The sequence below is a fragment of the Camelus dromedarius genome, chromosome 15 (assembly GCF_036321535.1).
Source record: "Camelus dromedarius isolate mCamDro1 chromosome 15, mCamDro1.pat, whole genome shotgun sequence".
Classification (NCBI taxonomy): domain Eukaryota; kingdom Metazoa; phylum Chordata; class Mammalia; order Artiodactyla; family Camelidae; genus Camelus; species Camelus dromedarius.
In genome coordinates, this window is record NC_087450.1 from 31,738,421 (window position 1) to 31,764,252 (window position 25,832).

The 25,832-nt window shown below is 45.2% G+C and overlaps 1 long non-coding RNA gene across 4 annotated transcripts in view; it reads left to right on the forward strand.

The window, feature by feature from the left end:
- Positions 1-25,832, forward strand: part of LOC135322974 (uncharacterized) — a 155,647-nt gene that overhangs the window by 39,982 nt on the left and 89,833 nt on the right. For 3 of the 4 annotated variants that reach the window (XR_010384034.1, XR_010384032.1, XR_010384033.1), the window contains exons 1-2: positions 11,912-12,080; positions 17,312-17,353. This is a non-coding gene — a long non-coding RNA (uncharacterized LOC135322974). Of the gene's footprint in view, positions 1-11,911; positions 12,081-17,311; positions 17,354-25,832 lie in introns of those variants that run through there. The other variant, XR_010384035.1, reaches the window with a different exon arrangement.

The window sequence follows — 25,832 nt, forward strand, 5'->3', positions numbered from 1 at the left end:
ACTCAAACTGAGCTCTTTTCCTTGAACCAAAAGTTAAGCCTGGAAATCTGGTAATGCAATTACTATGCTTGTTTCAACAAGTGAGAGAGCGGGGGAAGGAGGGAGAGAGAGAGAATATGAATATGCCCCATTTATGCAGCCCCACAATGAAGGAGAGTTACAAAAAGACTTTTATAACCGAGGGAAAATGAAGGTCTGTAATTGAGCATGATTTGGTGTCCAAGACTTGGCTTTGAGAAGGAGCCGGAATCAACTTTCCTAAGTGGCATTTAATGTACTCCCATGGGTTTCGCTTTTTCATTAGCTTAGTTTTTAATTGATGTCACAACTCAAAGTCAGGACCGTATTTCAAGGAGGAAAGAATGAAAACAGTTGGGAAACACACAAAACAACCGAAAACCTCTAAACCACAACGGTGAAAAAACACGTCTTTCTTCTAAACACCATCTTAGTGTGAAGCAAACTGATCTGTCAGGTATGCCTGTCACATCCACATACTTTATAATCCAATATGTTCAGGCAAGAATTTTGGCACAACCTGCCAACAACAATCTTGAACTTTTCTTGACACTTTAAAGAACACGTAATGTGTTGTTGGGGGCAGATTTGGGGGGACGCCTTAACCCTTTCATTCAGCATCTACGAGCCCTTTGGAGCATCACCTAGGAACAGCCCAGGGGAGGACCCACCGCAGGCGCAGGTGATGACCTGCTGTGAGCTCTGGCAGTGGCTATTGCTCCAGCCCCCAGCTGCGGCCTCTGCCCGGCCTGTCAGTGAGGAAGAGCTTTGGACCTAACCCTCTCTCAGGGATGACCTCACCTGGAAAACCACCCAATTCAGTTCAACTTGTGGAAGCACATAGTTACACAGGACTGTGGTGATCTAATCCAGGGGTTCTCAGTTTTGGCTGCACATTGGAATCACCTAGAATGCTTTAAAAAAAATGACAAAAATTGATGTCTATTCTACCCAACACTATTCAAGCATAAGGCCTGAGATAGGCCCTGGCTAAGTGAGACTTTTACTACATCCCTAGGTGACTCTTTCATGATGCCAGGATTAGGAACCACGGTCCAATCTCCCAGTTTACAGATGAGGAAACCGAGGCCCTGAGAAGGAGGTGACTGCCAGAGTCAGGGCCAGGACTCAGATCCAGCATAGGTCAGTTTGGATCACTCAGAGGTTGTTGAACACCTGCAGAGTGCTCAGTCCTGCCCTGCGCACCTTGGGGTTACGAGAAGAAACTGACACTTGCTCTCTGTCTCAAGGAGCGTACAGCCTCGGCTGGGTGGTAGAACTCATGGATGAAGCAGTCAAATGGACACGGTAGGGCAATGTCCACTTAAGAGCAGAGCTCCCTAACATCAATGCCAAGTCCAGACTAAAGTGTCCTGGAAGAGATGCTAACAACACTGGTTGGAGTAAAGGGAAGCATGACTGGAGTTAGGAGGCCACAGGCAGAGCTCAGGGTGGGGACATGTGGCCTGTGAAGGGGAAGAGAGGGCACTTTCCAGGGGGAGAGGTTGGGTGACAACTTGCAGGTTGGAAATGAATGATACGTGGGTCATGTGCTTTGATAGACTTTGCTGGAGAAAGCCCGGGACTTAAAGAGAACCCTGGGGAGGGATTCAAGGCACAGAGGCAGGTGCTGCCAGTGGGGGAGATCCTCAGCAGCTGAGTTTAAGGGTGGCTGCTTGCCCCAGAGGGGAGATGTCCCTGAAGGTTAGAGCTAAATGGCAGAAAGGACTTAACATGAAGGTGTCTGGTGAGATCCTTGTTCTGGTTGGTTGGTGCCCAAGTTGTACAAGAGTTCAATATTTTGAAATCTCCCCTGCATCATGTCCTTGGCCACGTGATGCCAGGTCCTTTGGGAGCATTATCCTGAGCCATGTATTTTGGGGAATCCTCTGCTGCAGGTGGGAGGCACTGAAGCTCAGGACTGTTTGTCGGGGTAGAGGTGGAGGACAGAGACAGATGGGTAAAGGGAGGCTTCACATCAATGCTAAGAAAAATTCCATGTTCTCAAATATTGATCCCATGGTCCATGCAGCTGTACCCAGCAGTTGATGGGCCAGGAAATGGGTGGGGCCTCTCCTCCCTCACACACATCTTCCCACTGAGGCTCGTCTCCCCTTGTCTTCTCTTCCCCTTGACCTCTTGCGCGGTTGTCTGCTTCCTCCCTTGATTCAGTGGATTAAACCTGCCTTTACTGTGATTTATATAAGAACAGTCCCCCAAGATCTTGGGGCCAGCATCCTGGGCCAAGAAGTAACTTCTGGAAGGAGAAGAGAGGTGGGATTTGGGCACCAGATGTCCCTGTCCTTCAGAACCACTTTGCTCAGAGCCCTTAGGAGCCCACAGGCACTCCTCTCGGGCTCACGCTTCAGCCCTACTGCCTCCTTTCACATCACACGTCTGTCCCCTGACTGTCGTCTTCTCTGTTTGCTTTCTAGGTGGGTGTAGCTACTAAGCAGCCACTCCCATTCTACAGATGTTGGCCGCACCATAGCACTGTGTGTGCTTTGGAAAGCTCTTGGGATACTTACCCTCTGAGCCCACTCCAAGGGCTTCCTCCAGGAAGCCTTCTTGGATTCCATTTTGCCTGACTTGATTCTAATAGTGAAGCCAGCTCAAAATTCCCACCTACAAAAAGTGGAGGAGAATAAACTAAGGATGCCCTGGCCATCTTGGATTGTCTTTTTTTTTTTTTTAAACTGAGTCAGAGTCAGCTTACAATATTGTGTCAATTTCTGGTGTGCAGCACAATTCTTTAGTCATACATGAAAATATATATATTCATTTTCATATTCTTTTTCACCATGAGCTACTACAAGATATTGAATATATTTCCCTGTGCTCTACAGTATAAACTCATTTATCTATTGGATTGTATTTATAAGAGAGTTTCTCTTTATTTGATTGTGTTTCTTCTGCTTCAGCCCTGGGAGTGCCCAGCTGAAAGTGACCTTTGAGATCACTTGATTCAGCCCCTTTGTTTTATAGGCTGTGTGGATGAACAGCTAAGAAAGGCATCTGGTGTCATATTGACTGGCTTTAAATGTTAGCCCTGCCACTTCGAAGCTGCATGACCTTGGGCATGTCACTTCACTTCTTGGAACAGTAATAATAATGTCCTATTTCATGGGTCGGTGGCCATATGTAAAGAAGGTAATTCATATAAAGTGCTTAAACTAGAGCTTGGCATATAGATACTATTTTATTATTATTGCTATAAATGAAGAACTTGAGACAGACATATTCTGTAGACTTGCTGGAAACTGGATACTGAGAACTATTTTGTAACTTGTCATATTAGTTAAGTGGTTCTTAAACTTTTCACCAAAGCATCCCTAAAATCAGAGAAGAGTGAAAACATAAATCCAAGTAATCTAGGGGCTTAGTTCCATTCCATAAGAATGAAACATCTTGAACTTTTATGTTATTTTTAAAAATGCATGTAAAATTTACATTGTATTTCTTAATGTTTGTGTTTGTTTCAGTATAGAAATAGTGGCTTCCCCCACAAACTCTTTATTTTTATAAAATCAGCTCTCCTACACATTAAGTGATGCTTATTCATCATACGGTGAGCATATCTAAGAGCGTGAAATTCCAGTCTGAGGGACATGAAGTTAATATATGGAGTATCTTGAACAGCCAGCGACTGTTTCCATGAAGGATGGGACTTCAGATCTCTTGCAGAAAGCAGGAGGGAGAAAGTTACACAGAGTAGCACCTCTCCCCCGGAAGGCGGTGAGGCCAGCCGTGTGAGATGATGATAACTTCATCCCTGAAACCTGGCAGCTTTTTGTTCTCAGCAGACCCAGAGGCCCCTCTGTGCGATTCTCTGGGCTCCAGACTGGGGGCTCTGGTCCCGCCATACCCCGGGGAGGCCACAATCTGAAAGATGTAGCGTGACTTGGTGCCTCGAGGCGGGCTGTGCGCTGAAACGAAGGCGAGACAGACTGTCAGCGTGGAAACCATGCGGTGACAGCTTCCTTCACCCTCCAGACCTGTCAGCTCATGGGGGAACTGACAGGCCTGGACTAAGAAGGTAAACAAAGGCTTTAGAGCAGGAGGAGGAATGCCGGAATTCTTTCTTTAATGTTTCCCTATTCATAACATGTCACAGAATTAACGCCTGGCCCAGTGGAGGTAGCAGTTCCTGGCTTTTAAGATGTCCCAAGGGTGGTGAGGGGAGAGGCCAGAAGCCCAGAGGCTGAGCTCAGAGTCAGAGCATCTGGCCACTTCTTTGGGAAGTCCATGGCTCCCGAGATTGCATGTTTGAGGATAAAGTCCAAACTCTAGCCTGCTGGTCGAGGCCGGAGGTCACGGCCGTTGTCCAGCTTTTTCTCTGCCCACGTCAATGCTCCTCATACTCACCGCTCCCCTTTCCCATTCCAGAAGCTCAGTCTCAGTTCTCTTTGCTGACCTTAGACACCTTCCAGGAAAAGCCACATCAACTCTGCCCTCTCAGAGGTCTAGCCAGTGTGCATGCTCCATTTGGCTCTAGAAAATCCACCGGCTTTTCTGGATCAAGGTCCCCCCCCCCGCCGGCCTTGGGTGTTTCTGTCTCCTAGACCCCTTTCCTATCCACCCATCCACACTCCTCTTTCAAGTCGGAACCCCTTTGCAGGGCTGGGATGGCAGTAATACAGTTTTTCTGTGCCATTACTTAAAAAGACGAATGGCCTGTTAGCCTTTTAGGATGTAATTTAAAAGCCATTTGTCTAGTGGTAATAACTGGAAATGGACTTCCGCGGTAGGCTAGGATGACTTCCTCCAGGAGCGAGAGATTGGCTAATGGTGAGCAGTTGGCCGCGGCTGTTTTCAGATGTACCTACTGTTTGCATTGGAAGGCTCAGGGAGGGGGAGAGTGGCATTCTGAGGGAGCTGTGGGCTCACAGAGGGCTTTGGAGGAATGCAGATGCTGCTGCTCTTGTTTTACTACTGAGAGGACCAGGAATAAAAATAGTTCACAAAGGTGGGGATCATGATGGTTTTAACAGCCAAATCTCACCAAGTGGAACCCTTGAAACTGGAAAAGTTTAGGCTTCATCTTTGTCTTGTCTTTAAAAATCTGCAGGCAAATTTGAGTTATCTGGCTTGGGTGCACCTCAGAAGTGACATTTCTCAGACAACCGTGTTTTTTTTTTTTCCTGCAGACAGCAAAGCTTTTATTTTAACCACTCAGAATAGACAGTTTTCAAGAATATATTACCTGCGTCTCTTCTTCAACAGAATTGTTGCAGAGACGTCGTGTTCATTGATGACGCAGGGCCATTGTTTCCAATGTCAGTTTTAAAGACTTTGTCTTCTTTTTACTATTCTCCTCTTCCTTATATGCTATTTTATAACTACATCACCTCATCTATCTTGGTATTTAATATACATTTACTTCTTATTTAGTGGGGGAAAATGATGGAAACATCCCAAATGGCGAAATAAATGATGAAGTATTCACTCTTTGGGTTACTTTGTGAGCTTTGTAAAGGATGTGGAAGACTATTGACATAGAAATTGAAATATTGGAAAGAAGTCTTTGCTGTATCACTAAGTGCTAAACAGGATGTACATCAGGATGGCCCCAGTGCCCGGGAATCTTGGTGGGCTCTGAGTCCAGGCTGTTCAAATCTATGAAGGAATACACCGAAGTACTCAGCCTTAGAGATGAAAGCTCTGTGCCTTCAGTTAAAGGATTCCAGGCAAAGGAAGCAGCATTTACTGATCACCTATCATGTAGCCAGACACTATTTTATTTTGCTTTCACATGTTTTCTCTGTTGGTCCTGAAGATGATGCTCTGAGGTTATCTTTGTTTCATAGACAAGGAAACTAAAGCTATAAGAAGTTGTGTGGCTAGCTCAGGTTCACACAGCTGAAAGACAGTGGGGCTAGAATTTGAATATAAATATAGTAGACTCCAAAACAAAGCCCATGTACTTTCTACTACACTGTACCAATTATCTCTTTCTTCAGTAATGCTGCACGCTGCATGACAAGCAACCACAAAACCTCGGTGGCATGCAACAGTGAGTGTCTGTTGCTCACCCCTCCAGGGTCAGCTGGGAGTCTGCCAGGCACTTCTGCTGTTCTTGGCTGGGCTCACTCCCATGTCTTGTGGTTGACTGGCTATTGGCTGATCTAGGGTGGTCTAGTCTGGGGCAACTGGGGTGACTGGGCTCTGCTCCACATGTCTTTCATCCTTCAGCAGGCTAGCCCAGGCATGTCCTCGTGGCACTGGCACAGGTGGAAGAGAGCAAGAGGAATCATACAGCCCCTTGAATTATACAGGCTGGGAGCTGGAATCCCGTCTGTTCTATTGGCCAAACCAAGTCACATGAGCCAACTTAGAGTCAAGAGTGGGGAATATACTCCTCTTCTCATGGAAGGAACTGTAAAATTATGTGGTAAAGGGTGTGGATCCAGGGAAGTTTGAAAAATTGGGGCCATTAAAGGAATCAATCACATACAACAAGCTGCCTTATTCAAGCAGGTGTTCTGAGGGCTTCATCTGGGCACTCACCTAACCTTTTTGAGGTTTTGGTAAAATGTGTGAGTGAGTGGGTGGGGTGGGGACAGGAAAGCTGGGGGGTGGAAAGGAGGAAGACAGATAGATGTTTAACCAAAGTAACGTCATTTCATAATATGTTACTAGCTACACTGAAGGGAAAATTGTTCCATCCTTGGATAAATTTTGGAGATGCTGAACACATCAGAAGGAAGATTTATCCACTGTAGTACTTCTCAGTGCCTTCAATATTTCAGTGTGCATTGTGAGTATATGGGGAGAGTATTAAATACTTCCCAGACTAACTGACCATTGGGTACTTTTTATACAACCTACCGGTTAACACCTCTTAGAAAAAATGTTCTGGGGAACTTCAGTTTTGAAAACACTGGACTAATGATTCGTAGGATGACTTTTAATACCAAGTCCTATTATTCTATGCTGTTTTTTGACACAGGGCTACACTCTGAGACTATTAAGAGAAGAAGGGTGTTGTTGTGTATTCTTCTCCCCACCCCTACACTAAATGGGTCCAGATTCCATGACGCAGAGAGCAAACGCACAGAACCGTTTCTGCAGCCCGTCGCCGCTGTCAGCACTAATGCGGCGGCTCTGCTGTCAGTGCTTCTGCTCCTGGGCTCGGGCGCTCAGGTGCCACGTCTGGGCAAGAGGCTGAAGGACATGTGTCTTCTGAGAGTACAGTGCACAAGCTTGGTGAAAGCTCCCTGCTCCTCAGACATTCTTTCTACCTCCCAGTGGGTATCGTGGTAGTTCTGTGTGTTGAGTCCTGCAAGGCTTTCCTTCAGGTAACTGCCAAGTGAAACTGCAGGAGGAATGGTCACTCAGTTAAAAGAACAGTTGTCACAGAATTTGGGAACATGTGCTTGAATACAGTTGACCATGTAAATTATAAACGATTCTCCTCTATTTGGTAAAGTGGGACCAACAGAATTGCTACTTGTCAATCTTTGTTAACCTTGTTCAAAGCCATATACGTGCATGAAAATACCAACATAATGTTTAAAAGGAGGAAATCTGTAACTCAGACTTTCCCCGTGAAAAACGGTGTGATTTTTGTAACAGGGGATTCATTGCTTGTGCTGAATAACGCCTCATTGCCCTCAGCTGAGTAATGCCAGAGTGTTGCTGCTTGGGCTCTGCCTGGTGCTGGTTCCGGCCCACCCTGCCTGCTTGGCCAGGATTGAAAGGGGACGACACTGCTTCTGCTCCCCTGTGCTGGCCACCTGGGCAGCTGGAGGACTGGGTGCGTGGACCTTGCTCCTGCCCCCAACCCCTCCTTTGGAACTGCATCCGTTGATCTCTGACCTGGACCCTGAAGTCTAGAAGTTCTAGCTGCTCGGCCTGCTTTCAGTTCCGGCAAGGAGTGGAGTCGGGGGCTGTAACAAACCGCATCAGACAGCTGACTCTCACTTTCCTCCAGAGGCTTAACACAAAGGATTGTAGCTGATTTGGCAGGGCTGGAAATGACCCATCATCCCTCTCTTCCAGTGGTCTCTGTATCTTATGGGGGGCAGTGGCACAGGGCTTACTCTTCTGGATTCACACCCACTGTGTGAACCAGTGCTCTTTGGAACCACGTTCATTTACATAACACGCTTCTCAGGTGCACATAAGTTGTGCATGAGTCTGTGTTAATTTTTGGACATTTCATTTGAACATGGCAATTTTTTCTTCTCCTCAATTTTCCCTTTCTCTTCCACTCAGGCTCATGCAATGCTTCAGAAGCAATTGAGTCTCTTTTCCTGAAACTGTGGGGTTCCTCACTTTTTACTTTAGTGGTGGGGGAGGTGCTCAGGAGCCCAGGAGGAGTGGAGCATCTTGCCTGAGGTAACTTGATGGCCCAGCAGAGGATCTGTGAGCAAGCCCCAGTATTCCCTGCCCCAAAAGCTCTTCCTCTCTCCCCATCCTCCTTTCTCCAAGCCTGGTGGCCTGTCTCTGCTAGGAAAGCTAATTGATGAGGTAGCCAAGCCATTGCTAACTAGCCCTGTGATTCGGCTTTTGAGAGCCTTTCCCAGAATTCCATTAGGCAAAGGGCTCTATATTGATTAATGTCCAATGATTATTTCCTCTTGCCAATTGGAATTCTCAAGGGCTGAGACGGACTCTTTCTCACTCACAAGAAGATGTGAGCTGAAGAGCTACAGAGGACAGAGTTCTGAGTAGTTCTCATCAGAGTTTCCCCTGCGGGAATTCAGTCCTCTCCTCTGCCCGGTCCCATCCTGCTCCCCGTGTGTCATGACCTGAGCAAAAGCCAGGTTCAGTTCCCACAGGTGCACAGATCCCACTCTCCTAAATGAGAGCGACGAGAAAAGTGATGAGAGGCAATATCCTTGCTCCCCAAAACAGGAAGCAGGCTGGGTAGATTGACTTGATAGGACGGCTGCTCGGCTGCTCGCTCACACTGGGACCTTTATCACTGCCAGTCATCAGCACTCCGGCAGGCTCATGAATAATGCATTTCCCAGTGATTTCCTTCCTTATTTGCTAACTCCAGGCAGTATTGATTTTTAAAAAGTCTGCAAAGTGGAGGCGTTGTGGTAACATTTATTTAAAATGACTGGGAGACAGAACACGTATATGTTTATCTCTACACAGGAATGTTAGTGTCTGTTGTCCATGGATAAGGATATTCAGCAGTGTTTTTCAAACCAAAGAGCGGTTCAGATTGGAGCCCTTAGTTTGGGTGAAGCAGCTGTGTGGGGGTGGTGGTGGTGGACCAGGATGACGAGGCGGAAGTTGCATTACAAGTATAGGAGTCCAGGAGTTACAAGTGGGGAAACCAAGCCACTGAGTTTGTAGTAAAGTCTCTTGCTATTCAGGGGAGGGCTCCCTCTTCTTCCCTCCCATCCTTCTCTCTTTCTCCCTCTGCATCTCTGCTGTGGATGCAGAGCCCCTCCTGGCTGCACCCATGTCCGTATCCAAGGAGCAAATGTGATGGTGACGTGTGGGCAATGCTCCTGCAAAGAGGCCGAAAAAATAAAACAACCTAAAGTGCTAACCAGTGTTGGTGACCACTGGGCTGAGCTTGGAGAGAGAAGAGGTCACATGGGGCTGGGCTGTCAGAAATTCCTACGAGTGGCTCTGTCCTGCTGAAGCGTGCCAGTGAGTAGCGGGCATCCTTGCCTGTTGGAGGTACCTGGCTCAGGGCCTCAGTTTACCTTGTTTCTGACAGAGAGAAGTGCATCACTGGAGTTACTGTGCTGATGGCAGGCCTGACGCCCTCCCCCCTGCCCCCCACCGGCCCTGCTCACCCACCCACCCCCTCAGGCGGGGCAAAAGCACTCTTCCATCTTGACAGGCTGTCCTGGCCTCCTACTTAATTATATTGTCACACAGCTTTCAGGGATTCCAAGAAGACAGTCCTCTTTGGGGAAATTTAATTCTCCTCTCAAGCCATTGACTGGCTCCACTTAGCCCTCCCCTCACCACACTGGCCTTTCCCTCTAAAAGTTCAGCCCGTGCCAGACGCCTGCTTGGTGTTGAAAGAGTCTAACAGGAGGAGGGGGCGGCTGGCTCCTTCAGTAATCCTCCCTCACACCTTTCTCTCCCAGGCATTCAAGGCTCGGGCTTCATCTCCCAGGGTGGGTATCATGGCCGAAGTGGAGAAGCCACAGTCACTGAAGTTCTGGAGAAAAACCCGCGAGGTTGTGGAGGTTCAGAGAGGGGGAGGGCACAGTACGGCCGGCCGGGTGAGGCTCCAGTCTCTCCTGTATGCTGACTCAACACTCCTACCAGTTAACAATCAGGACCCCAAATTCTCATCCATATGCCCCACTACTGTTTTGAAGGTAATTTCACATGTAGTGTATTATGTGAACTGCCCTAAAGTCTAGAAGGCTGCCCCAAATCCTTCATTCAGTTGTCTTATCTAGCTATAGTCGAAGTTCTCTCATCTTCCGTCAACCCCCAGGCTTGTGAAAAAAGAAGTCTCCATACCCACTGCCTTCACTTCATGACCTACAACCCTCCTCCCATGCTGACTGGAGCTGCCTTTCTTAAGGTGACAATTAGGTCTAACCGTAGGGCCCTTTCTGAGCCCTCACTGGCTCTGGTGCATTTTTCCCTGATCCCAACTTCCAATTCACTTCCACCTCCTGTCAGTGCACCTCAGACCTCCTCCCAGTCCACCCCAGCTCCTCCCAGTGTACCCAGCCTCCTCCCAGTGCACCTCTAGTCCACTCCCACCTCCTCCCCAGGCATCCTCACCATGTTACAAGCTGGTAACACTGTCAACCCAGAGAAATGGATTTCCAGTGGTGTCACTGCAGGCATCAGATGCAGACAACACTTTGGGTCAACCAAAAGTGCTAGTGGTTTTCTCAAGTGTTTCCACTTGAATAACTACCAACTTGGCCCACAATCAAAGGTGGCCCAAGGTCCCTATAACTAGTGACACTAGGAAGTCACCCAGCAGTGAGTCTCACCCACTTCCATGTCTTTAGTCCTAGGAGGCCTTGGAGGTCTAAGTGCTTTGCATTCTGGATTTCCGGTTCCCTATTTGCAGCGTAGCACACATGAAACTGAGAGCTCATACCCTCCTCCCCCTACCTTGGTGAGTTAAAAGCTTGAAGCTGGGACCCCTCTCAGCTTGGGTCTTTGCTTCCGCTCACCTAACAAGGAAGAGGCTGGAAGCCAAGGCTCGTTTCCTCTGCAGGGCGTGGAGAGCGGGAGCATGCACAGCCGACTCTCGTTTATTTGAAATTGCTCCGTGGTGCAAGGCCCTCTAATCGATCATCCCTCTGCAAATGTCAATGGGAGAAATGTGAGTTCCGTATTTATAAAGCCAGAAAAATGGGGGCTTGTCCCCCACCTCCCAGGTGTGTATTTATACACTGATGAATGACCCCAAAGTGGGTTTGTTATAGAAAACGTTCGTGCCAAAGGCAGGAACATTGCATCTGGAAACGCAGTCTGACAATTAGGCCTCTGAGCCTGGAGGCCAGCCCTCAGGCTCTGCATTTGTTTCCTGGCTGTGACTATCACATCCTTAACGCTGGGGTGAACTCCAGAATTTTGGAATTTGGATCCTCATGGTTTCTACAGGACTGTCCCGTGAGGCTGCTTTTTGTTCTGTTTCAGTTTTGTTTGTCTGTTTTTGGCGCTGGGAGTGGAGCTTTAAAAATCTTGGAATCCAGTGAAATTCAGTGCAGGAGAACCAAACTCTACCCCAGTCCTGTCCTGAGAGGAGAGCCCTGAGGAATAGAGTTAAGTACCCTTTGAAGTAGTAGATGGGGAGTTCCTTGCGGATTTGGGGTGCCCTGATTGGATGGGCATTTCCCAGGAGCCTGCCCACCCCAGCTCCACCTTGGGAACAGCTTGTCTATACCAAGACGTGACCCCCTGACCCCAACTCCGGTCTCTTCTCTCTCCTCAGAACCAGCCTCTCCTTTCCAGCCCTCTAAACAATGGCGTCCTTTGTTTTAAGAAGGAGGGTGAAATAGGAATCACACTTCCAACCTCACATTACAAAGGACAGAAGTGAAAAATTAGGACTGGTGAAGTCAAAAATGGTGCATTCTGGTTGGGCTTCCACAGATCTTTCTCCCCAGGTAAGGTCTGAGCTGAGTAATGTCTTGGCCAATCTGAGCCTTGTGTTTTATGTGCTTCGGGAGGGAAAAAAAGGGCTGCTGTGAAAGGGTTAACAATTCAAGAGCCCCAAGCGACAGGCATGTCCAGTTTCAGTCGGGAAGAAAAACAAGTGTTTGGTTAGTAACTGGATATGGCTTGAGCTGGATTTTGGCCTCCGGTCCCTCTGCAGGTTAAGAATTGAGGATGGCCCAGTTCTTGTGGTTATTTGGAGGTGGAATCAAGACAGGCGGCTCCGGAAGGCAGGGCTTGGGAGGTGCTACCCACCCCTCCTTTACACAGAAGGAAACAAAGCCCAGGGAGCGCTGGGGACTTGACCCAGGTCATCCTTGTTAGTGGTGCAGCAAAGACAAGAGTGGGAAAGTCTTGCTTCTGGTCCCAGTGTCCTTTCTGGAAAGCCCTGGATTCAGGCAGACACAGATTCAGTGCTGTTTCAGCCTCTTTGCTGTCACCTCCTGTACATCTTTTTTCTTCTCCATCCAGATCCCTCATCTGTGAAATGGGGTTCAAAATAGCTGTTTGGATGGGTTTTTTGTGTATTAAATGAGATGGTCCATGTAAAGACCGGAGGCTAATGTGCTCAAAAAATATTTATTCTTGGGCTACCAGGAATTCTCCCAGGCTTGGGACCATTCACGCAGACAGAATAGCCTCTTCCGAATCAGTAAGGAAGCAAATAAAGCCTCTGAAAACCAGATTTCCTTCTTGAAGTTCTGCACACTCCCAGCCCCTTAGTGAAGGAACCCCACATCAACGGGAAAGGCAAATGGGTTGGGGAGAATAAAAAGAGGCTTTTCTGAGCTAAGAGGGACTTGCCCCAAGAAGCAGCAACGAGTTAACGATGCCCAAAGCAGACCTGTGAAGTTAGAGAGGCCTGGAGATTAGAAGGCCAGGAGGAAATAATGCTTTTCTTGTCTCAGCTGCGGGGGCAGAAGGGGAGCAACAGCTGGCGGGCATATGCAGCCTGTTAGGGGCACGGTCCCATCAGACAGAAGGAAATCCTGCCCGCTGCTGGCAGGGCTGCAGCAGCCGCTGGGGAGCAGACGGTTTGGGGGTCTCAGGGAATCAGAGCCGTTGCTGCCAAGGCTCCCGGCTCTGTGTCCCCCCTCGGCTGCCTGAACAGGGGCCTCCCTCCCCAGCCACTGGCCCCCAAAGCCCTTCCCCTGCCCAGGAGGTGTCGGATCCAGTGATGCTATCGACAGAAAGTCCGAGGAAGCCTGGGGATTATTTTGTATCCACTTCAAAACGCCTATGCATCTCCCCTCCTCCTCTGGCTGTGCCCGGATGGGTGACTTTGGCCCACTCTGTTGCCTGGAATCCTCCTCCTCAGCCAGGCCAGGCAGCGAGCAGCCTTCTTCTTCCTCCTCCACCTTTCCCTTGGTTTTCCTTTACTGGCCAAGGGATCAGACTCCTGAGAAAGGGGCCAGGGCTGCCTGCCATCCCCTCTTGGACCCTCAGCCTCTGAGCCGTTGGGCCATGTGACAAGATGCCCGACATTAGCGTCTGCTAATTAATTGGAAAACCCAGCTCCCTGTTGGCCCGTAGCTTTTACAAACCTGAATTAAACGAAGTGTTTATGTGACAGATATGTGGGAGGGATTTCAGATATAATCACCATCAATCTGGCTGCAGCCAAAATAAATTCTGTGAAAAGTAAAACAAACTATTGCACAGACAAAGTAGGCCTTAGGGGTCTCCAGCAATAATCTGTGTTTTCTTATTTAGCCGCGTCTAATATTTCTGCTCTTTTCGGCATAGATAGGATCTCGGCACACAGGGCACTCTTGCTGCAGCTGACGGGGCGGACACACGCTCTCTCCTGCTGAGTGGAGGGAGAGGGGAAGGGATGTTGCATATTTACATTTAAATTCTTAGTTCGAATAAACCAGCTCTTGGCTGGGCACAGGGCGGGCTGGGGGATGGGAAATGGGGTGGAGGGCATGCTCCAGGCTATGCTCCTCCAACCTGCCTGGGTTAGGGCCGTGGTAGAAAAACCAGAGGCCGCTGGTCCTTCCAGGGAGGGGCTGGGCTGGTACGCAGGCTGTCTGAGCACACTCTCCATCAGTTATTTCAGCACTCCTGTGAGGGAAGAGAGTGAGGAAACTGAAGCTCTGACACAGTAACCACTTGCCCAGCTCTAGGAGATGTTGACATTGACCCTGACTCTGAAAGCCCCTGCAGTCTCTCTCCACAATGCCTTGGCAAGCGAAGAACTGCTCCTCTTTGAGAAGCAACCTTCTGCATGTGGGTCAGCCCTGCCAGCCACCCTGCTCAGCATCCCTCCCTCTCTCACAGCCCATCCCCAGCTCAGTTCCCAGGGCAGGCCTGGGGTGAGGTAGGAGACACTGAGGTCTCCAGACTAACAACAGCCCGTCCTGCCTGAGCACCGCATGAGCCTCCTTCCTGAGCTCCAGCTCCACTCTCTCCTGGTTTCTGCCCAGGTGACCAGATTTGGGCCCCAGCAGCCCGTCAACAGCAAAGGCTCTAACTTACACTGCGCAGTTGCCTGGGTGCTTGAAGCCAGCTCTCCAGCTCGCCTGGCTTGACATACTTGCTGAAACTCCACGATGTTGGAGATACTTCCACCCTCAGCACGCCCCCAACTGCTCAGTGCTGGTCTGGGCCCGGGTCTAGAAGTCTTGTGCACTGAACTCAGTGCCTGCCCACCTGCTTTGAATCCCTGTCCTGGCTTCAGTGCTGCAACATCGGTGGATCTGGTGTCACATTCTGTCCCTTCCTCAATGTCTAGGTTTGCTCCATGTAGCCCTGTTGGTGCTATCCCTTACTGATTCTGAGATGTGAGAGCCCCACTGAAAATCTACTATGAGGAGTGTATTTTCCTGGTTTTTTCCAGCTGCCCTTCTGTTCCTTTTTGCAAGAACCCCCATTTAGAGTCAGAAGGCCCACACCCAGTGGGAGAAGATTCTAGATCAGTGATTCAGGCCACAGTTGCTCCTTCTCTCTCCCTCAAAAAAGTTGTAGGACAGATTCCCTGCTCCCTGACCACCCAGAAGTACCAAAAAAAGAGTCAGTTATACCACAGGTAAGCTTATATACACTTGGATAGACCAGAAAGAAAACCTCTCTATGAAATAAAAATGTGTTTGTAACTTTGCAAATCCATTCATTCAGTAATATTTACTGAGTCTACTGTGTGCCAGACACTGTTCTGCACCCTTGCAATACACATTAGTGAATTAAATATCATTGCCCTCCTGAAGTTTATATTCTAGTAGGTGTAATGATAAGTGATAAATAACAATCATAAGTAATAAGAAATGTATACAATATGATAGAAGGCAAAAAATGCCAATTAATGAAATAAAGCGAGGTAAGAGTGATTGGAAGCCCTGGAGCAGGGGGAGGGTTACATGTTCGAATAGGGTTGTTTTGGGCAAGCTTTATAGAGAAGGTGATGTTTGAACATAGACTTGAGGGAGTCAAGGAAGTTAACCATGAGGGTATCTGGGGAAGGGTGTTATAAGCCGAAGGAACAGCCATTGCAAAGGTCCTGAGGCAGCACTTTGTCTGGCATGTGTAAAGACCAGCAAGTAGGCCAGAGTGGCCAGAGGGGAGTTACCAATGCGGGAATTGAAGGAGATGAGAAAGATAACAGGGGCCAGATCATGTAGGACCTTGCAGGACTTTGACTTTTTTTGTCCCTACTCAAGTAAATCATAAAGGCCTGTCTCTCTCATTAGTCAAACTAGAGTTCAAGAAATTTAACAAATATTTCTTGAATATGTTTACCAAGTCCTGAGGCATACGCTGATGACTAAGGCAGTCGCTGCCTTTAAGAAGTTCAAGGTTGAATCCCAGTGGCTGCAGCAGCTTGGTGTGGCGGAAAGCACCTTGGACGAGGCGGTTAGGAGACCTGGGTTCTCATCCTACCTTTCCATTTAACCTTAGCCGTTTGTCAAACCTCAGCCTCCTGTCACTGGTGATAATGACCTACGCCCTGGTCACCTCCTAGTTGCTATGGTGATCAAATGAGTGAAGGAATGTAAAGACTCTGAAAACCGAAGAGCCCTGCATAAACAGAGAGGGCATTAGGGAATCAGGTTAACATGGCCATTGCCCTGTGTCCCTTTCCTTGGGCCCAGGAGACTCAGTCTATGTGGTAGTCTTTGCCATGCCCACTGCTCTCTCCCTGATCTCACTGGCGCTCACTTCACCTGGTGGGAACCACCACTGCCATTTATTCAAGCTGATGCAAATCTCCAGCATGAAAAATACATCCTGGGCTATCTGCTTTGCAAAGGAAATTTACCCCTTCCTTCTCTATTTCATGCTTCCCTGATCAGATAAAGCTGCATTCGGTGCTAACTTTTAAGTCAAGTATGCATGGCCCCAACCAACAATAACAAAAACAGGCCCACAGGTTGCCGAACACGGTGAGTTTTTAAAATGCATTCAGACAGTGTGAGGATATTAATAGGGAGACACGTATCTCATTTCAGGCTACAAAGCAGATCCCACAGTGGGACACTGGAAATGCTGGGCGCTTCAAGGTTAGCTTAAACTTAAGAGAGAAACTTGGCTGGAGTACAGACATGCCTGAGGCCATGTCCCAGACGCTGCACTTCCAGCTCTAATGGCACAGTCTGTCAACTCAGCTCTGTTTTCAGTGGAACTGGACACTCAGTGATGGCCAAAAACAGCAGTTGACTAAAATAATGATGCTCCATGTAGACAGTGACGGAGGCAGAGAAAGATAAGTCTGGACGGGCCCTTTGGAAATCGTCTTGAACGCTCTTCCTTTACTTCACAGGTGAGGACATCAGGACCTGCAGGTCACATTGTGACTGTGATAATGGCAAGGCTCCAATGTCGTTTTCACTGTGGGTACGCTTGCCTCCTCTGGAGTCTCAGCATTCTAAATGTCGTTAGCTATCCCTTTTTGTGTGACAGTGGCCCTTGGGACCCAGATCTAGCTGAATGGACATTTGGAGGTTTTGTGGTCCAGTGATAGGGATGGACTATGTTGGTTACAACAAAAAAGGCCCCTGAATAAGGAATCCAAAGACCTGCCCAGAGGCCTGGCTCTGGACCTATTTACTGGGTCATACATCTCTTTGACTGTTTTCTCAACTGCAAAACATGAAGTGTGGCTAAGAGAATGTGCATTGACTCTGAAAACTGAAACTATGCATGCAGATTTTTATGACTATTATTTTCCATCTCTCTTTTTCAGATTCCAACATGCCATTTGCGAATATGTGGTTCTGAATTAAGGGTAAGTCTCTGAACAGGGGATGTGGGGAAGCTGACTGTCCCCAGATGTTCATAGTACACAGGGCTCATCACCATCACAGGCCACCCCCCCCCCACCTCCTTATCACATTCCAGCTCCACAGCCTCACCAGCTTTTTCATCAGTCCTCAAGGTTATCTTCAAGTTTGCCAGAGTGTCTTCTTCACCTGGAGAATTCCCCCTGTCCTTTAAAATGGTAGCATCCCTACCTCCATAGGACCACTCTTAATTCCCCAGGCAAATTAGTTGCTCTCTTCTCTGTGTGGTGGTGAAAGAAACAAACTCTAGAGCCAGACCATGTGGGTTTAAGTTCCAGCTCTGCCACCAAGGGGCTTGCCGTGGATACATTATTTAGTCTCTCTGTGTCCCAGCTTCCTCATTTATAAAATGGGGTTAATAAGAAAATCGAGAATATAGGGTTATTCTGAGGAGTAAATGGATTAGTATAAGTTAAAGCATTTATAACAAGGCCTCGTTCATGGCAAGGGCTACATATTTTCTGTTGTTGTTGTTATTATTAGAATACTTAATATATTGTGTGCAACATAATGAATTATATGTCTCTCTCCCCTCTCTGACTGTTAGAGCTAGAAGGGAGTTCTATTTTTCTGTTTTCTCAATGTTTAACACCCTGTCAAGAACATACTATGTGCTCAATGAACACCTGTTGAGCAAATGATTAGACATAGCCTGTGTGGTTCTGTTCATGGCATCATTCAAGTATTTTTTTCCAGTAAACTTCATGGGACAAGCAGTCTGTCAACTATATCTTCTTATGGTCTTATGAATTGTCTTGTGGTTTTAAAAATATCCCAAGTCTCATTTTTGTTTTAATAACAAAAGAAAGTTGTCTTGGAATTTTAATGAGTAGAACTACAATGTGGAAACAAGTGAAACTCAATTGGTAATAAATCTTTTCACTTGGAGTTGTGGTCCCAAGCCACACTGTTCTTGATATGGTTTCAAGAATGGAGCCCAGGGTTGGGTTCTATTTGAAGAAGAATTAAAATAAAAGAAGATCTCCCCAACGTTTTTGGGGTCCTATGATGTGGAGGGGTACAAAGGACTTGAACAAGTGAAATCCCCCAAAAAGTGACAGATAAGATATGCAGCATAAGGGGGAGGTCAGAGGGGGTTAGGGTTGTAATTTCCTGGAAGAAGTAGATTTTAAGCCACTGGCTCTACTTCCTGCTCTTTATCTTGTTGCTAAGTGAAATATCCTGAAACTGACATCCAAGAGACTGTCTATCTTCCAGTTTGGGTTTAGGGTGAGAGCACTGTGGGCGAAACAACTGTCTTCCTATTGTGGTCTTGATTTCCTACATCCAGTTGTATTCTTAAATACAACAAAATGCAGTCTTTCCAAGGGACTGTCAGGTTAAAATTCAACCACATTTTCTTTTTCTGATAGTTACTGTTGAAGATAATAATCTGATAAATGACCATATTTGACAATATTTAGATATTAGCCAAGGCAGTGATATAAATATATGTGTTTATGAATATAATATGCATGCACTTGTGGTTATATTACTATTTAAACAATTTAAATTATGGATAGATAGTCAGGAATATCAACACTCTCTCTTCACCTCCTCTGTAATATGATTTGCAGGCCAGTAGACACACAACAGGATCCATCCATTGAGCTGAGTAATATGGTAAATTGTCTGCAGAGATGCCACCAGTAATTCCTCCCCTCCCTGGATGCACATGTTGTGTCTTCCATCAAAAGGCTGAGTCTATTTCTCCTCCCCTTGAACCTGGTCTGGCCTTGTGACTTGCTCTGGCCAAGAGAATTCTGCAGATACAATGCTGTGCCAGTTCTGAGCTTTGTAAAAGGATCTTAAGAGGCCCAGTAGCTTCCACTTTCACTCTCTGAGTGCCTTGAGCCACTATGTAAGGACTTTGATTACCCTGCCAGAGAAGGGGACCCAGCCGACCTCCCACCATTCCAGCCTCCCCAGCCAAGGTGCTAGACAGGAATGTGAAGCCATTTTGGATCCTGCAGCCCCATTCAAATCCTCCCCCTTAACACTACTTGGAAAGGTGATAAGCTGTCTCCCGAAAACCCTGTCCAAATTATACTATCATGAGCACGTGGTTGTTCTTTTGAACCACTTTGATTTGAAATGTTTTGTTACACAGCAATACGTACCTGAAACAAGGGGTAGCACTGGTCTACATTCCATGTCCTGTGTGTCTCTTCTTTAGAGTAGGACAGGCTGGGAAAAATCTCAAGTGATCCTCTCTCCCCCCATTGCTCACGACAGACACTGCTGGTTGATACAGCTCTTTTCCATTCAGCCCACATACTGCCTTAAACCTCACCCTGGAGCTCTAGACAACAACCGCTAAGCCACTGATATAGGGCTCTGAATTGAAATGATCTGCATTAGTCATTATGTTTCCAGGTTCTCTGTCAATGAAAGGAAGAGGGGTGAACCCTCAAAAGCCGTTAGCACCTCCTTAGAATCATGGAATGTTAAAAATGAGAGAACTTTGGAGATCATCTAACCTGGTAGTGCTGAATGCTGACTGCAGCTTACCTGGGCTGCTTTAAAATTTTAACTGATATCTGAGCCTCACCTCCCAGGTTCAGATTCAGTGGGGCCTCAGGATTTTCCAATGTATGTATTCCTTAGAAGTGAAGAAATTTGACTTTGCAAATTGAGGTCTGAAAGGGTGGATCACAGTGGGCTGAGTCCTGTTGAGAAATTATCTTAAAGGTCTAGGGATATCAGGGGCAGATGGTCCAAGTACTGAGAGCATTGGAAAGAGAACAGTTTCCTAAGAGGAAAACAAGGGCTCATGTGAGGGAAAGGAGGGAGGGGTAGGCACTCAGGAGAGCCAGCTCCCAGGTCAAAAGATGGACACCTTTACTTTCTGTCGGGGAAAGCTGGCAACTAATCTGTGAGGACAGGTTTTGATATATAGCTCCAGATGTGAGTAGAAGGTTCGATTCTTGTTTTGAGGCTTTTCCTGTGGAGAATTTCTTAAATCTCAGACCTGATGGTTAAGAAGAAAGGAGACAAAGTATGAAGCACATGAGAGATGTGTTTGACACAATAGGGTCGGAAAAGTTCAAGGCGCCGTCTCTCTTGGTAACTTCAGCAGGAATGCTAAGATACAACAAGGGGGCTGGAGACCTCATGACAGTAAAATTTTAAGGTTTCATTCATTTTTTGGTAAAATATGACTTGCTGTCAGATATATGAGTTGGTATCTTTGATGCAAATATATATCAACTCTCTTCTGAAATCTGAAGAGATTTTTCTGCATATAAATAAAACCATGAGAGTGATAAAATTGCTTTTGATCACCTCACATGAAAGGTGTTAGGAATTTTCAGCCTGTTACCATAATTAAAGTGCTATGGGGAAAAAAAAATCTTACTTGAATATCTCTCCTCTGGCCCCTCTTTAGGGGCACTTCTGGAGAAACCCTCACCCACTTCAGTGTTGTTTTGACCCTCACTTTGCAGTTTAGACAGAAGTTACAGCTTTTAGTGACAGCAGAAGAATTGCCTTGCAGTTGAAAACACTACATTGAAATTTGCAAAAATGAACCAAGTTTCTCCTCGTAGACTCAGTCATAACAGTTGCCTTCTAAAGAGCCCACTTTTGTCAGTAAAGGAGTACCCTGGAGATCTTTCTTTCTTTTTCTGGGTGGTCTTCTCCTTCTCCTTCTCCTTCTCCTTCTCCTTCTCCTTCTCCTTCTCCTTCTCCTTCTCCTTCTCCTTCTTCTTCTTCTTCTTCTTCTTCTTCTTCTTCTTCTTCTTCTTCTAACTTTTTAAACATTTTAATTTGGCAGGGGGAGGCAATTAGGTTAACTTATTTGTTTGTTTTTAGGAGAGGTACTGGGTATTGAACCCAGGATTTTGTGCATGCTAAGCATGCACTCTACCACTTGAGCTATACCCTCCCCCTGTGTCTGCTTCTTAATCTCCTGTCTGTTGGGTCATGGTAAGGCATAATCTTTGCCTGACCTGTTCTTTCTACAGGTCTTTTTACTTTTATTTTTTTATTTTTTTCTTTACATTTTTTATTGATTTATAATAATTTTACAATGTTGTGTCAAATTCCAGTGTAGAGCACAAGTTTTCAGTCATACATGAACATATATATATTCATTGTCACATTTTTTTCTCTGTGAGCTACCATAAGATATTGTATATATTTCCCTTCTACAGGTCTTTTTAAAATCACATTTTGTATTTACTTTACATACTAATCACAGTTTTTGTTTCACAGTCATGGGTTCAAGATGGGAGAGAAATCATTACTCAAGTGCATACCCCCATCTGCTCACACTCAGGATGTCACAATGGCTGCCTCGTTGGTCATCCTGGCTCCATCCCACCTGCTCCAATCCATCCCTTGCTCTCTCAATGTTTAATAGTGAGAAGATTGACTTGGCATATGCCACTGCTCCATTCAAAATATTTAAGGAATTCCATTTGCTTACAGAATAAAGTTCAAACCCTTTCAAGGTCCTCTATAATCTGGTCCAATATTATCTCTGGCACTCACCTTACCTGATGCCTTGGATCCAGCCTTACTGCTTTACTTGCTTCTGTTCCCATTTCTGGCACATTGACTTCCATCCTGCCAGAAATGTCTTCCTCCCTCTGGTACAACTCCTGCAAGGTCCAGCTCACTTCCCCCTCCATTGGGGAGCTTTCCCCAGTTACTCCATCCAACTCCCTTGAACTTGAGTGGGGATTATTTGATACTGAGCATACCCTGACTTACATTTTTATGTCTTTGTTTATGTGTGTGCTGTATTTTCTTTTCTAGATGGTAGGATTTCATTCATTTATCCAAGAAATATTTATTGTGGGCTAACTGCAGATGAGGCCCTGGGCTCCATGGAGGAATGCTGCAGTGAATCAGACAGACAAGGTTCCTGCCCTACTGAGCTTACGGTCTAGTGAGGAACGATAACCATTCAGTGTGACAGGTTCTATTTAGGGGATAGTACTGGGTGCCATGGGAGAACATAAGAAGGCCACTTAACCATACTCGGAGGGCAGAGAGGCCTTTCAGAAAAAGCAATGCCCTACGTGAAACTTTAAGGATGAATAGGAATTAGCCAGGCAAAGATGTTGGGGAAGACTGTTTCAGCAGAGAGAATAGTATGTGTAAATCATGGAACACAGTCATGGAAGCAGTCAAAGACCAGGGTGGCTGGGGCAGAGAGGAGGTATGGAGGAGTACTGAAAACTTTATTGCAGGTAAGCAATGGCCTAGCCCTGAGCCTTGTGTTCATTTTGTCAGTGGATACTTTTTAAGCATTAGGTTCTTTGGAATAGCTCTCCCTCTAAGAAACAAGACCAGCAATGGAGATTTTTTCATTTTCTCATGCAATATGAAATCCACAGGTAGGTGATTCCAGGGTTGATTCGTTCAACAGTTCAATTATGTTAGGGTTTTGAATTGTGTCTCCAGGTTTCCCTGGGTTTTCTTTCATGGTCTTAAGATGGTAGTCACATCTTCGAATAGCACATCCTCACCTGGCAGAAAGATAGAGAAGGTGGTTAAGGTCTCTTCCACATTCCTTTTTTTTATCATGTGGGAAAATCTTTCCCAGACTCCTCCCTGAAGTCTTCACACTAATATTGGCGTGGAATGGGTCACATGCCTGCGTTTAAACCAATCACTGGCAAAGGGGAATCAGATTTCCTTGACTAGTTTAAATCAAACATGATTCATCTTCTGAAACTGGAGGAAGGTCCTATCTTCCCTACAGGCATTGTCACATAGTACTTAATTGACACTGGAGTTCTTTAGCAAGGAAGAAAGAAGTGATTACTGTTGGGGAGACAGCCAACAGTGTGTGCCACAGAGCATCTTCTGAACATACTGGCACAAACTGCTATACCAAAGGCCCAGCACAGGGAAAGTCGTTCTCATTTCCAGTCATAAAAACTATTTGCATCAATTTTTACCCTCACATACAAGATGTCTGACTTTCAACCAAAAAAATATGAAATATACAAAAAAAAAAAAAAAGCAAGGAAAAACACACTGTCAAAAGACAAAGCAGTCAACAGAACTTAAAATAACTGTGGTTTGTGTTGAAGGTTCTAATAAAAAAAGATGGCCAATGCATAATTGCAGATGGGTTGGGTAATTTCAGTAGAGAGATAGACATGATAAGAAAGAGTCAAATGGAAGTACCAGAAATGAAATATATAATAACAGAGATGAAGAGTGCTTTCGATGGGCTCATTAGTAAACTTGTTACAGCCAAGGAAAGAATCATTGAAAATGAGGATCTATCTTCATGAAATTACCCAAACTGAAGCATACACACACATGAATGAAAAAAAGAAAGAAAACAGAACAGAGAATGCAAAATCTGTGGGACAATATCAAATAGTCTAACATACATGTAAATCACAATTCCAGAAAGAGATGAGAGAAAAAAGACAGAAGTATTTAAAGAAATGATGGCTGATGTATTTATACAATGTAATACTACTCAGCCATAAAAAAAGAATAAAATAATGCTGTATGCAGCAACATGGATGGACCTGGAGATCATCATTCTAAGTGAAGTAATCCAGAAGGAGAAAGAAAAATACCATATATCACTCATACGTGGAATCTAAAAAAAAAAAAAAAAGACAGAAATGAACTTATTTACAAAACAGAAAGACACACACATACAGAAAAAAACTTATGGTTACCAGGAGAAAGGGGGTGGGAAGGGATAAATTGGGAGTTTGAGATTTGCAGATGCTAACTAATATATATAAAATAGATAAACAACAATTTCTTCTGTATAGCACAGGAAACTATATTCAATGTCTTGTAGTAACCTATAATGAAAAAGAATATGAAAACAAATGTAAGTGTGTATATGTATGACTGAAACATGCTGTACACCAGAAATTGACATAAAATTGTTAACTGACTATACTTCAATAAATTTTAAAAAAAGAAAAAAAAAGAAATAATGGCTGAGAATTTTCCAAAGTTAATTATAAACACTACTCATGCATCTTAAAAGCCCAGAGAACACTAAACAGAATATATACAAAATAAAACAAAATAACCTAGGTGTATCATATTCAAACCATTGAATGCCAAGGATAAAGAGTAAAGCTTGAAGGCAATAATAAAAAAAATTATATGCTGAGGAACAAAAATAAAATATTACAGCAAACTTCTTGTCAGAAACTACATAAGGCAGAAGATGATGGAATGACATCTTGGAAGGGCATTGTGGGCAGGGGAGGGGGAGCCTCTGTCAATCGGAATTTTATACCTAGTGAAAATATCTTTCAAAAACAAGGAAAAAAAATAAAGGTATTCTCAGTATACAAACAAAAAGCATTGTCAGCCACAAATAAAATGGAAATGGTGTCTTACTATTGTTTAATCTATTACTAGTGAGCAGAGAAGCTGATCATTTTATGTTTTGGTTATGTTTAGTATTGACTTGTAGTTTGTCTCATATGAATTGCCAATTCATATCTTTCACCCATTTTCTATTAGGTTATTAGTCTTTTGCTTGTATGAGTTCCTTATATATTTTGAATACCAGTCTTTTGCTATATGTGTAACTAATATCTTTTTGTAATCTGTTACTTTTCTTTTAATATGTTCATGGTGACTTCTGTTGACACAATTTTACAATTTGACTAAATTAAATTTAATCAGTTTTTCCTCTGTATTTTTGCATAGGCTTTCCCTATGTCACATTCTCTAAGATTTTCTTCTAAGGTTTTATAGTTTTGTATATTATTTAGGTCTTTAATCCTTCTGGAACTTACATTTTTGAATAGTGAAAGGTAGTGATATAAATGAATTTTTCCCAATGGTCAGGAAGTTGCTCCAACATTATGCCTTGAATGGTCAGTCTATCCTTTCCCTATTGATTTAAAATGCCACATTTATCATATAATACATTCCCATATATTCAAGGCTCAGTTCCCCCTTTATGTCCTATTGAGCTATTTTATACCAATAACACAATGTTTTATTTCCCATAGCTTTATAGTATGCTTTGATATTGTGATAGGCAATGGCCAGGCTTGTCCAGCTCAGCTTCTCCCAGGAGATAAATGACATGCCTGCCTGAAGTTTTGAGAAAGGAGTCCTAAAAGAGAGCCCATGCTCTTTTACATTTCTGAAATAGTCCGGCAAAGAATGAGCTTTAGGATGAGGAGTGATAATAACTAGGCATCATAGATGGCCTGTCATATGGTCTTAGGTCAACCAGACATGTTTGGTACCTGGTTATTATCATTTAATCTGTGTTTAGTGCAGCAATATGGCATTATAGCAATATAGCAAGAAACTGAACCTGATAATATGCCTGGATAATGTGGCTTACCAGAAGCGGTTTTGTAAAACCATTCTGTAGTTCTGAGATTTATGGCTGGGGATATACGGGCTCCAGAAAACACTGATTAGGACTTCTCATTACCTGGCAGTTTCCCCCTGGCAGGC